We start from the raw sequence: 15,750 nt of genomic DNA, 5'->3' as shown, positions 1-15,750 counted from the left end.
CTGGGGTGGGGAGCGGTTCCCCTGCCTGCCCCCCGGGTTACCTGCTGTGGCGCAGGCGGCCCTCCTCACGCCCCCCCCCCCGCCCCAGCTCACCTCCGCCTCCCTGGACCTGAGCGGGAAGTCGCGGTCTGCTTCTCAGCCTGCCCTGGCTTCCTGCACGAACAGTTGATTCGCGGGAAGCCTGGGGGGTGGAAAAACAGAGCGGGGAGGCACGTTCAGGGGAGAAGGCGGAGCGGAGGTGAGCTGCGGCCAGGGGTGGGGTGAGGAGCTGCCGGTGAGTGCTCTGCACCCACCAAATTTTCCCCTTGGGTGCTCCAGGTGGAGTCGGCGCCTAAGGCGCCACTTCTGGCCGGTTAAATTTAGAAGCCCTTTTAGAACCGGTTGTCCCTCGTGGAACAACCGGTTCTAAAAGGGCTTCTAAATTTAACAACCGGTTCTAGTGAACCGGTGCGAACCAGCTCCAGCTCACCACTGGTTGCTTATCTGTACCACTGAGGCTTTCTTGTGGCAAGAAGATTAGAATAATAAAGACACATACAGTAATTGTCTTGTAATAATCCTTATGAGAACATCAAGAAGCATGAGAAATGAAGACAAACAAAGCCTGCAACTATCTAACCAGACACAACCTGTTTGCTATTTTCCATGAGGGCTGACACAAACAGGGCTGCACAGGGCAGATGGGATATGTAACATGGGGAGAAATTATGCAAGACTTGTGGCTTTGAAAAAGAGCAACGCAGTCTTCGTGCTGTGCCTTGGAATCGATTTGTATAGTGAGTGGCCTGGCTACTTGTAACTGACTGTTGAACGCTGAGGTTGCAATATATGAACTGTGTTTGTGCCCTGAAGAAAAAATGACACACTGTTGACAGCTGAATAAACCAATCATTTATTTCCACTCTCCTTCTGGTGCTGGGGGAGAATTTCTGTATTTCTGACAACAACAACTAGGAATCCATCTTGGCTGCCTTTCTTCCCTCTCCTTAGGTATAGTTTCCTGCCCTTTCTACTGAAACTGAGGAACCATGTGACATGTGATCTGCCCAGTAACAGCAGGGCATATAAGGGTCAGCACGTCAGAGGGAAGGTGCTGCCCATCTGAGTGGCAGAGTGCTGGATCAGTTCTACTCAGGTGTGTAAGCCAGAGCACAGCACCTTAGGGTTGTGGGAGGGTTTAACACACTTGCCAGCAAGGGTGAACTGCTAGCTGCCACCCTCTCATCTGGATTTTACTTGCACACATGACGATGCAGGGGAGGAGGAAGAAGAATCACCAGCATCAAGCAGAGTTATCGCCTACTTGTTGCCCGAGGTCCACTCCTCACCCTCCTGAGTCACCTGGTCGGTTCCAGACCCGATCTGCATTGTGAGATAGGAGGCTCCAGACACAAGCTGCAAGAAATAGTAGAAATAGTAGTCCTCCATACCCCTTACCTGGGACCCATCTTGGGAAGGGAATAAACACTTTTTGGTCACAGTCAGTATATAGTGTCAACTTTACCTGTTTACCTTGTTTACGTGTGTTGGGAGTCCTTTATAGCATACCCCGTTTGCTTACCTTGTTCCTAATAAACATACCTGCGTTTTACTCCTATACTTCCTTGTTGGTTTTTATTTTGGGTGATCTTAAAACACGATGATAGATGTGGGTAGGGAGACGAATCTCTTGGCTGGTCTCCGGCCATCCTAAAACAAGTCAACACTGGGATGAGCTAGTCTCTAGAGAAAGATATAGACAATAATTCTTAAGATTAAAAATCAAAACTAGTTACCCATACTGGAAAAGCAGTAAGACCTGAAAAGATGTATTGTGTATTGTGCTTAATAAACACAGGTTGAGTAGCTAGCAATCGAGGCTGCATAATGCATTTCAGTCCTGAACATAATACCTCAAGGTGCCAAGTGCTTCCAAGAGGGGCACGGCACCCTCAACTCCCCTTAGCATTAATGCAGATCCTCAAAGGTATTTAGGCTAGTAACTTCCATTGATTTCAATGGAAACCAGGAACCTTGAGTATCTGGGCCTCAGCAACTTGCAGGATCAACCTCTTAATGCTGTAATGATATTATTAGGCCATGAAAACATCTCTTGTCATGTCTTAATGCTGGAGTGATAAGTGACTATTCAAATAATGACAGGTTTCAGAGTAGCAGCCGTGTTAGTCTGTATTCACAAAAAGAAAAGGAGTACTTGTGGCACCTTAGAGACTAACAAATTTATTTGAGCATAAGCTTTCGTGAGCTTTTCATCGTGCATCTGATGAAATGAGCTGTAGCTCACGAAAGCTTATGCTCAAATAAATTTGTTAGTCTCTAAGGTGCTACAAGTACTCCTTTTCTTTATTCAAATAATGTATTGACATTTTGGAAATCAAGAATAATGTGGCTGGAATTATTAGAATTATGGTGGTATGATGGTAGGGAAAGTTAGCAAGTTTGATAACTCTAGCTGGCTGCATAATAATTAAAGGAACCTGAAGAAGTTTTGGGTTTCACACACACAGTCTCTGGACCTTTTCCAAAAGATTCAAGGATTCCACAAAACAACATACAATTATCTTCTAAAAACCAATCTTGTTGAGGTTTTTTTAGGGCTGTCGAGCGATTAAAAAAATTAATCGTGATTAATCTTGCGATTAATCGCACTGTTAAACATTAATAGTATACCATTTATTTAAATATTTTTGGATATTTTCTACATTTTCAGATATATTAATGTCAATTACAACACAGAATACGAAGTGTACAGTGCTCACTTTATATTTATTTTTATTACAAATATTCGAACTGTAAAAAAAACAAAAGAAAAAGTATTTTTCAATTCACCTAATACAAATACTGTAGTGCAATCGCTTTATCATGAAAGTTGAACTTACAAATGTAGAATTATGCACAAAAAAAACTGCATTCAAAAATAAAACAATGTAAAATTTTAGAGGCTGCAAGTCTACTGAGTTCTGATTCTTATTCAGCCAATTGGTCAGACAAACAAGTTTGTTTACATTTGCAGGAGATAATGCTGCCCGTTTCTTGTTTACAATGCCACCTGAAAGTGTGAACAGGCATTTGCATGGCACTGTTGTAGCCTGAATCGCAAGATATTTACATGCCAGATTCACTAAAGATTCATATGTCTCTTGATGCTTCAAATACCATTCCAGGGGACATGGGTCCATGCTGATGATGGGTTCTGCTCAATAACAATCCAAAGCAGTACAGATGGATGCATTTTCATTTTCATTATCTGAGTCAGATGCCACCAGCAGAAGGTTATTTTTCTTTTTTGGTGGTTTAGGTTCTGTAGTTTCAGCATCTGAGTGTTTCTCCTTTAAGACTTCTGTTTAGCATATCTGGCATGAAAATACCTTGCAATGTTGGCTACAAAAGTGCCAAGCAAATGCCTGTTCTCACTTTCTGGTGACATGGTAAATAAGAAGAGGGCAGCATTATCTCCTGTAAATGTAAACAAACTTGTTTGTCTCTTAAGTGATTGGCTGAAAAAGAAGTAGGACTGAGTGGATTTGTAGGCTCTGAAGTTTTACATTGTTTTGTTTTTGAGTGCAGCTATGTAACCAAAAAAATCTACATTTGTAAGTTGCATTTTCATGATAGAGATTGCACTACAGTACTTGTATGAGGTGAATTGAAATATAGTTTCTTTTGTTTATCATTTTTAATAAAAATATACTTTGATTTCAATTACAACACAGAATACAATATATATGAACATGTAGAAAAACATCCAAAATATTTTATAAATTTCAATTGGCATTCTATTGTTTAACAGTGTGATTAAAACCACAATTAATTTTTCTAATTGCAATTAATTTTTTTGAGTTAATCACATGAGTTAACTGCGATTAAACAGCAGCCCTAGGGTTTTTTTAAAATAAAGATAAGAAAAAAAATTCCCTCTTTCTCACTTCTGCATGAAAAGTGACCTGCTAATTGGGACATAGACGAGAGAGAGAAAGAGAGAGTGTGTGTGTGTGTGTGTGTACACAGGAAAAACTAGCTGGACTAAGGGGTGCCATCTGAAAAATGATGAATGGACAGAGGGGAAAATAAGAGACACCAGTCCCATAAAATACTGGGGAATGAAATTTGTGGGTGGGGGATAATTGATGGATTCTAGGAATGTAGTGATTGCTGGGCTCAGAAGAGGAAGGGGGGGTGAGAAAAGCAGTGGGCACTGCCAGAGGGCAGTGTCCTGAAGAGGACACTGTCGAGCAGGGGAGCAATGTGGGTCTCAAACTGCAGAGTAGAGCAGACAACGGGCAAGACACCACTTGCAGAGGGTGCTCAGAGTTGGACTGAGCTAATTCCCGGAGCACCATCAGGAGGCGCTGCGGTGGTAAGTCTGCAACCGTTACACATCCAAGTTGGGCACATGGCTTTAGAATGCAGATAAATATAGGTTCCTGTAGCGGGGTGGTCACCCGCTCCCGGCCCAAAGTGGTTAAAAGCCAGCCCCTGGAGAGGGCCAGGGCTGGGCGCCTTAGGCTGGGCTGATTGGGAGGCAGCCTCAGCTGTGGCCATGCCCCAAACAGACTCGCTGACCCTATAAAGGGGCTGCTGGGCCGAAGCTCAAAAGACTCTCTCTAGCTTCTGAGAGGGAGGGACCTGGCTGTAGGGACCTAAGTAGAGTACCTAGATTGGAGCAGGGCTGGGAAAGGGCCAGCCAGGAAAGCCCCAGGCTGTGGCCTAGTTCTAGGCGCAACAGGTACTGGGGTTGCAGGAGACAGCCCAAGGATAGGCAGAGGCAGCAGGTCCAAACCCAACCTTGCCTGTGATGAGTGGCTTATACTGCATTCTGCCCCAGGGTGTCTATCTGGATGTATGCTGCTGAAAGTGCAGGCTGGAGGGCTTTGTAGCTTCTCACAGCAGCACAGTGTGAGAGGGAGCCCACGCTGGTGAGTCAGAGGGCTCAGGGGTACCTCTGCTCCAAATAGCATCTCGGCATCCAAGTAGAACCTGACCCAACATGTAAAAGAGTAGTTAGTTCATAAGCCTCCTTGAAGAGTTTGTGTTGTACAAATCTATGATTTAAAGAAGGAGGTGGAGAAGACTGAGATAATCAATTGTAGGGCTTTAGATTATACGTTTATAGCCAGGCAACCCACAGTCGCTGGTCAGGGTTGTCAGAAGTGAAGCAACTGTCTGTTCTGCAAATTAAATGCAGGTTTGAATTTAATCCCTCTAATCTGACACCACTAATTGGTTGCATCAGATTCAGTTGTTAGTGAATGGATGATAGCAGAACAGGTCAGTAACCACAATGATCAAGGAAACCAGACCACTCATACACATTCTGCTACCACCTAGCGATATAAGGGTCACAGACTGAAAAAATCTAGTGTTTGCTATTATAATTCACTGTCAAAAAAAACCCCAACAACCTTTAACACTAAGCCAAGGCTTTCTGGTGGCATCTTGTGCCCTTCCAGAACAACTATTTCAGCATAACTCAAACCTCTAAAAACCAGGAAATAAGAGTTAAGGTAATTCAACCTTACTCTTCTGAAAACCCTTTTAGAAACCTTAATCTAGATAAACCAGTGTTTTACAAGTTTCATGGACTGGAGTAAGATGAGTCAGACTCCCATTTTCTAGAGGTAAAATATAGTTCAACTTCATTTCTAGACGTAGTGAGAGCACTAAGACCTGTAAAGATCATTACAATTCCTATCTGAGTGCTGTGTGACAAATGTGCTTCAGGGATTGCAACTGGTCCTACACAAAGGCCTACTCTAATCTGACTGGAAGGCAATGTTTGTTCCAATCTTTATTTTATAGCAGTTTTACAAAGAAACACAATCAAGTATGTTCTAGTAATTAGGTACAGTAATTTACAGTAAGTTGTGATAAATGAATTCTTCAATATAGCGTGCCACATAGGGAGGGGTTTTACCAGAGAATCCCTATCCATAGCTATGTCTAGCACAGTTTCCAATAGAAATTGCAACTAATGAACACAGAGGGGCAAATTCTGCTCTCCTTAGCACTGCTGTAAATCTGGAGTAACTGTATGGGTTTCAACCATTATTCTGAATTTGGAGTTGTGTGAATGAGACCAGAATATGGTCCATCTTATTTCATTTTTAGTTTTGATCTTCCTACTACAAAATTTTGAACAATATATTTTGACCTCAATAAAAATCTGAGGTTCATTGATTTGAAATTCTAAAGTTAGTAGAATTTCACTCATTTGTGCAATGGAAAAGTAAGAATACAAAAACTGCTGCTATGAAAAGCACTTCAGTTGTGGGGTATTATGAAACAATCTTTGAGTTGGGGGTGTAATAAAATATCATTCATGTGCATCATCCAAATCGTCGCAGTACCATAAAAGGTTTAAAGTAGTGTAATGGTGTTCGGTTTAAATCTACTTGTCTGAATTGTTAGGCTCTGGAATCACAGTTAAAGTTGCCTCTCTCCTCCTCCTTCTTCCCCCGCTTCCCCCCATCTGAAATGGTGTCCCTGTTTCTCCATACAGTTGTTGAGCAAATATTTTGGTTTATCATTTCTCAGATTTTCCTGTGGTGTTCCCAGTGACCTGTAGATGGTGCATTTCCCATGTTCCTGAAGTGGCTGTTTAAGTGTAGGAAAAAATTGCTCAAGCTCAGTACATAACTGTCAGACAAATGTTGCATGAAAAGATTTAAAGTTTAATCCCTTATGTACTTAAATGGCTCTTCCCAGGTACTTAATCTTTATTCAGGGCCACGCCTAAACAATTCAGTAAGGGCTTGCTCTGAAGAGAGCTGCTAGTACATGTTTTGCAATTAACAATTCTTAGTGAAGTTCCTGATTTCCACTTCATTAACATGCACTTCAGGAAGTCATATCAGTTCTGTGCTTTACTGAAGCAAAAACTAGAGTCTGATGCTGGGCCAGTGAGGTGAGGCAATCTATGTGATGTCATGCTCCTCATAGTACAATGGGCTTTCTACCCTGTCATCTCCTGGCCCATCCCCAGGAGAAATGGGGTGCAGAGCTCTGGGATGGTGCTGAAGTTCCCAGGGTTAGATCTGAGGCCCAAGATTCAATATGTGATTTCCATCTTCTCCCCCCACCAACCATTTCTCCACTGCACTTGCTCCAAGTGGTGTTATCTTGCCAGCTGGGGTGGTTCATTCCCACAAGGGCAGGGACAAAAGTTAGTATGTTTGACTGTGTCGTCCCATGTAGGTGGTGTGTGTACAGCATCCAGCATGGTGGGGCCACTATTCTGACTGGAGCCTCTGGGGGCCACTGCAATACAAATGATTAATAATCATAACAAATAACTGGTGTGGTTATTTGTGGCAGGAGCTAGGGGAGCAGTGGATAGAGATTTCCTGTTGCACAGGAGGAGGAGAAACCTGCTATGGACTCTGAGCCCTGACAAAGGGAATGACATTTGATTTCCCCCCTAGAGTCTCAGATCAGGAACACTAGAACAGAGGGCCATTCCCCCCCCACACACACTTTAACCAGCCATAAGGATGAGTGACTGAGGGGTGGGGGAGAGAGGAGAAGAGGTCCTGGGGGGAGGGAAGAGGCAGCACAGGGGCAGGGCCTCATGAGGAAGGGGCAGTGCCAGGGTGGTCGTTCGGGGGGGGGGCATGGGAGGGGTGACAGTTTGGGCAACAGTGACCACCCACTGTTAGGAGGCTTCCACCGACCCCGGCTCAGATTATTTCCAAAGTGCTCAGGCTGCACAAGTAGTCCCTACTTGATGCTCTGCAGCAGTGGAACAGGAGCAAAAATTTTCTCACTAGAATTTCACCACGTTGCCCCTACCGGCTGAGGCTACCTCGGGAAGTGCCCTTTGGCTACATGATTAGCAGTACTGTCTGATCAGCCCTGCTTGCTCCTTCTCCCAGACCTGCACTTTATTAATTCACACACCTCCCCAGTGCACTCTTTCCCGCTCTCTGATCCTGAAAATCACTGAGGGACCTTGTCTTCCTTTATGTCTCCAAAAGCAGAAATAACTCTGTTGGGGCCCAGCAGTAATAACGATTACTTTGCTCTGTGACTTACACTGGGCAGTGATGTAGAACCTGGCAAAGAATGCCCCCTTGTGAAAGCATTACATGCCAAATCATCCTAATGGGTCTGATCCTGAAAGGGCATTTGCTCCCTCCATTCCCACTGATGACCGGTGGCCTGATGCCCTGCACCTTGCACACATGTAACTGAGTGTACATATGCTGCTAGATCAGAACAGTTATGTCTGACACCATAGACGCAGACTCCATGGATGCTACAGGGCTGGAGCACGCAGGGCAAAAAACTAGCGGGTGCTCCCCACCCACCGGCAGCCAAGCTTCCCTCCCGCTCTCTGACCTGCTATTGCTTGCCAGTCTATTGGTATGTCTGTTACCCCAGTTAGCAGAACACCTTCTCGACTCCAGTCTCTAGCAAGGTTATTTTATTAATCATGGAAATGCTCCTTGTGAAAATTGTCCAAAGTTGCTTCCTGATTTGTGAGCAAAAAGCTTGCTAAGAGTAAATGGCAATAAGACAACTGCTGCTGGCAGTAGCAGTAGGAATATGAAACTGAGAGCTCCATTAGTTCTGTATTTTGACACCTTTGTGCACTGCCTCTTGAATTTCATGGGAGCTAAGCATGCCTGCGTTAGAGCAAAATGTTTTACATAGCTAATATGCTTTTATGTCCATTGGCAGGGGTGAGATCTGATTCTCTCTCTCTCTCGGGGTTAAACAGTTACGAAGGTTGATCAATAACAGTCCCAAAATATTACCCCTGCCATGGAATAGCATAGTTTTATAAAAACACACAAAAAATAACTGATCACAAGACACATATTTTGCATAAAGCCCAATCACTTCATTCAATATTAATAAATACAGGGTGAATTCTAATTGCTCTGAGTTTGTGAGTGTGAAATGAATTTCACTCCACATTTCTATGTACTGAGTCCTCTACTACTGTCACTTGTAGTTCCTATGCCCATCTCTCATTCCCCTCTCATGGAGAAGAGAGTGTGTGATGCTATATATCCTTCCACTCCATGGTGTTCAGTGATCACTCAGGGCTTAAGGTAACTCTGTCTGTTGTTTTTCTGGGTCCAGCAAGCTGTGCATAAGAATAAAAAACTTAACAGCACCCTGCCCAGGCTTTGTCTGGGCAACTCAGCCCTTAAAGGCATAGTCCTCAATACCACATCTTCCCTTTCAAGCCAACACTTAATAACACTAACATTTTAAAAGCCAATATTAATATAATAATTACAAATATTTACAACCAACCTAATAACTAAACTTGCTAGCAATGGTCATTTGGTCTCTGATGTGCCGGGTGCTGTCACTTGGACCCGCGCTCCCCATGAACATCAGCACTGCTGCTGTCCTCCTGCTCTCAGGAAGCCGTAAGGCCACTTGTTCTGGTTATTGGATGTCTTAGGGCTCCATTGTCTCAACCTGCTGTAGTTATTTCCTATCTGAGACCCTTGCAGGCAAAATAGCAAACTCGGTGCCGGTATCCTCCCTCCCTTGTGGGATTTGGAGATGGTATTGCCTATTCCTCCATAATGTGTCCATCTGGGGAGACAATCTCATATGGCTGCAGGCAGAGATGACCTGTACTTGCCAATAGTGAGGGGGCAGAGTAAGGGCAGAGGCTTCAGCAGATGTTACTGAGCATGCTCAGTCTGTGTGAGCATGCTCAGTACATGCCAAGCAGCAAATTGTGGGGCTGAGAGGCAGTGACACTCCCCAAGCATCACTTCTGGCTGTGGGGCTGTTTCGTGCGACACCACTGCTGCTTGCAACCATTGTTTCTGATTACTGAGACAAACAATCATTTTCATGACATGGTGGCAGCTCCCATGATCCCCAGTCTAGTTTTTTTTTTTTTAATGTTGCCATATCTGACTCTTTATACTACTCCCCAGTGCCTCTGATGTCAGTTTCTACACAGCAGGCATTCTCTTCAGTTTTCTGCTGAACAAAATGTCATCAGGTGGCAACCCATGTGTGATGCACTCTATATATAGAGTGTGAATATAATGTAACTAAAATACGCTTCATGAAAAGTCTCTTGTAAGGTATCATTACGAAGCTTATCTACTGAGTGTGGTCATCCTATTTGTATAAATGTATCACTCTTGTATCTGAAACTAGAAATATGAAATATAACTCTGCATAACTACAATAGGCCCTCAAAGTGTGGGCCATTAATGGTGGTCTGGAATCTTGATGGCTCCCATCAACCAGGACAATTGACTGTGGATGGCTCTGTTTGCAGGCAGGCCTTCCTGTGAGTCAGGGTGGGAGGAATGAGGGCTTGGGGTATCACAGGACATGTGATCATGTCACCTGTACTGGAATCCATCTTTAACCTGGTACTTTTCCACTGAGAAGGAGGGGTGGGAACCCAGAGGGACAAAGGATTCCCACCTCATGCAAAAGATAAGTGGGTGGAACAGAACAAGGGAGGCAGCCATCATGAGGAATCCCCTAGCTACCACCTGAGCTGGAACAAGGGCTGTACCAGGGGAAAGGATTGTGCCCAGACTAGGAAGATGTCCAGTTCCAGTCTGTGAAAAACTTACTGAAACATCTCTGAGGGTGAGATTCTATCTGTAGTCAGTTTTTATTACTGTACTAGACTTAGATTGGCATGTTTTATTTTATTTTGCTTGGTAATTCACTTTGTTCTGTCTAAAGAAAAGCAGGACTTATGGCACCTTAGAGACTAACAAATTTATTTGAGCATAAGGTGCCACAAGTCCTCCTTTTCTTTTTGCGGATACAGACTAACACGGCTGCTACTCTGAAACTTGTCCTGCTTGCTGTATTTAATCACTTTTTACTTATTAATTAACCCAGAGTATGTATTAATACTTGGGGGGGAGGGGGCAAACAGCTGTGCATATCTCTCTGTGTTATAGAGGGTGAACAATTTAAGTTTACCCTGTATAAACTTTATACAGGGTAAAACAGATTTATTTAGGGTTTGGACCCCATTGGGAGTTGGGCATCTCAGTGTTAAAGACAGGCACACTTCTGTAAGCTGCTTTCAGTTAAGCCTACAGCTGTTAGGGGACGTGGTTCAGACTTTGGTCTGGGTTTGCAGCAGGCTAGCAGGTCTGGCTCAAACCAGGCAGCATGTTGGAGTCCTAAGCTGGCAGGGCAGGAAAGCAGGAACAGAAGTAGTCTTGGCACATCAGGTGGTAGCCTCCAGGGGGTTTCTGTGATCCACCCTGTCACACCATGCTTCACTTGTGCCATTCTGTAATTTAGCGATATTAAATATGGATCAGAGCCTGACTCCACATCCTCTCAGTAGAGATAAACACCATTTTCCAGCAGCCTGTAGGACTGAGGATAATGGGGACTAGTGAAGAATGTCTAAACCCAAACTCATGTCCATTAAACTGTGGTCTGTTGTCAAATATTACTAGTCAGCAAAAGTAGATTTGACATGCACAAGCACCTGTTTAGCTGCAGTATCTTCTAGGAAGACTACCTCAGGGAAGTAAGAACAACAGTCTAGAACAACATTCAAAAACCAGTCGGAGAACACTTCAATCTCTTTGGTCACTTGATTACAGACCTAAAAGTGGCAATTCTTCAACAAAAAAACTTCAAAAACAGACTCCAACGAGAGACTGCTGAATTGGAATTAATTTGCAAACTGGACACCATTACATTAGGCTTGAATAAAGACTGGGAGTGGATGTGTCATCACATGAAGTAAAACTATTTCCCCATGTTTATTCCCCCCCCCCACTGTTCCTCGCACGTTCTTGTCAACTGCTGGAAATGGCCCACCTTGATTATCACCCCTGCCCCTCCTGCTGGTAATAGCTCACCTTACCTGATCACTCTCGTTACAGTGTGTATGGTTACACCCATTGTTTCATGTTCTGTGTGTATATAAATCTCCCCACTGTATTTTCCGCTGAATACATCCAATGACGTGAGCTGTAGCTCATGAAAACTTATGCTCAAATAAATTTGTTAGTCTCTACGGTGCCACAAGTACTCCTTTTCTTTTAGTCGAGAACAAGTCCTAGTTTTTCCAGCCAATGTAAACAAATCTATGCCTACTTTGCTCCAGGGGGCCCATTTTTTCCTGTGCCACCATCATGGGCTCTTTTGCCTGATTTGGCCTATGCAACAAACCTCAACAATTTTCTCTGTCACTGTTCACTGAAGACCAGTATAAAACATCTCTTTAGCCCTTATTAGATGTTTTTTTTAAATCTCTTCATGTATCCTAACATTTTCTATAACATCTTAGGAATCACCATTCTGGCGCCTTTAAAACACCATCTAGGACTAAGAGCTCCCCCTTAAATTGATGGTAGGGGCTGCGAAGATGCTGTCCCAGCTGCCATCTACTAATAGCCATAATCACTTTCTGCAAGTCTCATCCTGAGCAGTAGCTCAGGCAATCACAGGTCACATTTTATCAGAGATGGAACATGACTTCTTTATATCATGTACAAAGTGAGCTGTACAAAATCTAGCTCTAGACTTTGCTACATTACACGGTTGTCAAATGCTTTAGAGAGCATGTCTCCAAGCACTAAATCTCCCTCAGGTTTGTATTTGATTTGCAAATCATTTTGTTTAGCTTTAGCCCAGCAGGTCTTGTTCTTTCCACAGCTGCCCAGAGCCTTTAGTCATGCGCTACTATTTCTCCCTCCCCCCCCAATCAAATATCCTCTAATACCTTAGTGTCCTCTCTATCACAGAAAAATGTGTTGTGTTTTCTGGTGAAATACCTTGGGTGCCAAACACAACCCAAATGCAGTCTGCAGGCATGGTGTCTCCCGAAGAGGATGTTGCATGTGCATTAAAATGTGACCTGAGAAAAATAGAGCACTTGCCAGAATCCTGCTAACTCATCTGGCATAGAAAAATATTTGGCATCAACCATCTCCCCCAGAATTTATCCCCTTGTAGGTAGTGAATTAAGATAATTCAAAATAAGGTGCACTCATTCTGGAATAACTGTCCATACATAGAGTTAATAAGGAATAGTTTATCTGGAATAACTCCCTAGGTAGACAAACCCTTAACTTTTTATTCCTCATATCATATGATGTTCAGTAATCACTGGTGCTTGCAAAAGTGCTTTATTCTGTGTCTGGTTCCAACTTGCAGTGCATAGCAACAAGAGCTTTGCAGCGCCCTGCCCAGACTCTGTCTGGGAAGCTCAGTCCTTAAAGGTGCAGTTCCCCAATACCACATCCTCCTCCATCATGCTAACATTCTTTTTCTCATTATACTTTAATGGTTTTAATTTCTCATTAATCCTGGGTACCCAGACCTCTTCGTTCATCTCTTTGACCCACAGTAATGCACCCCATGTCTACCACTCTTTCTGCATTATGCATGCCAAACCCTCATGCTTTTGGTTTAGCTCTTGAGCTGACACTACATTGCTTGTCTCCAGCTAATCTTACCCATGAAAGTGCCTCTTCCCCTACTCATTGACTCCTGTACTTTAGATGCCCCTAACTCTACATATTTATACTTATAAACTGCAAAAGAAGGGGGAGGTGGAAGTAAAATAAGAGCAAAACTTATTGAAACTTGATAAAGGACAAGGAGCAAATTATTTGTCAGCTCTCTGCAGACACATGCCTGGAACCAGCTGATCCCCAGCAGCTGCATGTGATGTTTCTGGCCTTAGGATCCTGGTTCTCTCTGCTGGCTGTTCGTAGGCTGTTACGTACAACAGGGTGTCTCAAAATAGCTCTGTTCAATTTATAGCTGCTATAATTCTGATGCAATTATTTACTTTGTGCTGTCCCTCCAAGTTAGTTCTTAAATTCTTTGAAGAGGGATCTATTTTGACTGATATTATTTGCCAGTTTTCCTCACTAGTTTTGATACTGAAAAATACATTTATCTTTTTCAATACCAGGGACAATAAGATTAAATTAGTATCTTGAACTCTGCCACAAGGAGATCACAGGGACCTGTTATGAACCCATACCTTAAATGACATCTAAAAGTGTAAGCGAAGCAAATCAAAAGGGAAAGTTTTACTTTTTTCCCCCCCAGCCCTTGTTGTTGAAAAGCCAACATTCATAGTAGCTTTGTAATCATCTGCTGTCAGTTCTTGAAATTTCATTTGCTGTAATATTATTTTTGTCCAAAAAGCAACAAACTTTAAATATTAAATACTCTGAGTGGATTCTTCCAAGTATATGTGGACACTGCAGGAAAATTGCACTGAAATTTATTGTACACAGTGTGACAAAGTTCCTCCTCCACCTTGGTGGGTCCTGCACTTATTGGCGGATTTTGCTCGCCTCAGAGTTTCACAGTAGCCCTCAGTTTGGACACTTTCGTGGCCCAAATCTGCCGTTCACTCAGATAACCTCATCACTGGCCAGCATGGGGAAGAGGAAGGAGAACAATCCCCACAGTCTCCGCTGGTTCACTTAGTGGGTCGGGGGATAGGCCAGGGACATTCCCCTCTGGTGGGACCCACAGTCCAAGTCAACTCCTCCTGTATCCAATAGGGAGTTGGGGGGATGGAGGAGGGAGGGAACCCGGGCCCGCGCTCTACTCCGGGTTCCAGCCCAGGGCCCTGTGGATCACAGTTGTCTATAGTGTTTTGTGTAACAGCTGCGTGACAGCTACAACTCCCTGGGCTACTTCCCCATGGCCTCCTCCCAACACCTTCTGTATCCTCACCACAGGACCTTCCTCCTGATGTCATATAGCGTTTGTACTCCTCAGTCCTGCCGCAGCACACCCTCTCACTCTCAGCTCCTTGCGCACACCTCACTAACTGGAGTGACAGCCTTTTTAAACAAGGTGTCCTGATTAGCCTTAATTCTAGCAGTTCTAGAATTCTTCCCAATTCGCTCTAGGTGTCCTAATTAGCCTGCCTGCCTTAATTAGCTCTAGAAAGTTCCTGAGTGTTCTGGAATAGTCCCTGTCATTTTACCCAGGGAAAAGGGACCTGCTTAACCTGGAACTAATGTATCTACCTTCGACCACTCTTTTGTAGCCATCTGGCCTGACCCTGTCACAACAGGAAAATGAGCACACACAAGATACTAGGGGGTGCTGCTGCGGGGAAAATATAATACTCAATATATTTAAAATAGTCCCTGACTCTCATATAGGTATTGCCTGTTAATTAGTTTTTCCCATGTGGTGATAAATTAGAGTTGTCTGTTCTGAAATGAGCTTTAAGGACACTTTCACACAACTGTGAGCTTTCCAATTAATGCACTGTGCCAGCTGGACTATAATGGCCAATGTAACTTTCCCTCATGAGAACATGAATGGACATGAAAGAGACACACTGCCACATTGCTGTGGGATGTACTGCACCTCTGCTATTCTTTCTTCACAGTAGGCACAGTGCAATGTGAAAGCTGTTTACCACACTGCGGTGATCACGAGCCATCTGTTACACACAGGATTAAATTCACAACAGCCACTGCTGACATTGCATCACTATACTGAAATGCAATAACTGCAGTTAAAACCACTAGCAATTGGTCTGTACACAGAACAAGTTCATAATACTCTGTGATCAGTACTCTGAAGGGATTTCAGAACAAACCCAAAAAAGCCGTGAAGAAACCATAATTTTTCTATTGACATAGGCAATTATATGGTCCTCATCACACATCTGGCCATTGTATTTTCAACGTGTATGTAAATGCTGGAGTTAAAAGTCTGCTCTGACTTACATTTGATCCTAAGATGTAGCGGACAAAAAGGAATAAATCTTTGTGGATCATCCAAAGCAGC

The 15,750-nt window shown here is 43.6% G+C and overlaps 1 long non-coding RNA gene across 1 annotated transcript in view; it reads right to left on the bottom strand.

Moving 5' to 3' along the window:
• Positions 1–479: 479 nt before the first annotated feature.
• LOC140904966 (uncharacterized) overlaps positions 480–15,750 on the bottom strand; it is a 33,327-nt gene continuing 18,056 nt past the window's right edge. The window contains exons 2-3 of the long non-coding RNA XR_012156690.2: positions 1,582–1,722; positions 480–1,395 (exon numbers count right to left, since the gene is read on the bottom strand). This is a non-coding gene — a long non-coding RNA (uncharacterized LOC140904966). The remainder of the gene's footprint in view (positions 1,396–1,581; positions 1,723–15,750) is intronic.

The sequence above is a fragment of the Lepidochelys kempii genome, chromosome 1 (genome assembly GCF_965140285.1).
Source record: "Lepidochelys kempii isolate rLepKem1 chromosome 1, rLepKem1.hap1, whole genome shotgun sequence".
Lineage (NCBI taxonomy): Eukaryota > Metazoa > Chordata > Testudines > Cheloniidae > Lepidochelys > Lepidochelys kempii.
This window is presented reverse-complemented; position numbering and strand designations above follow the sequence as displayed.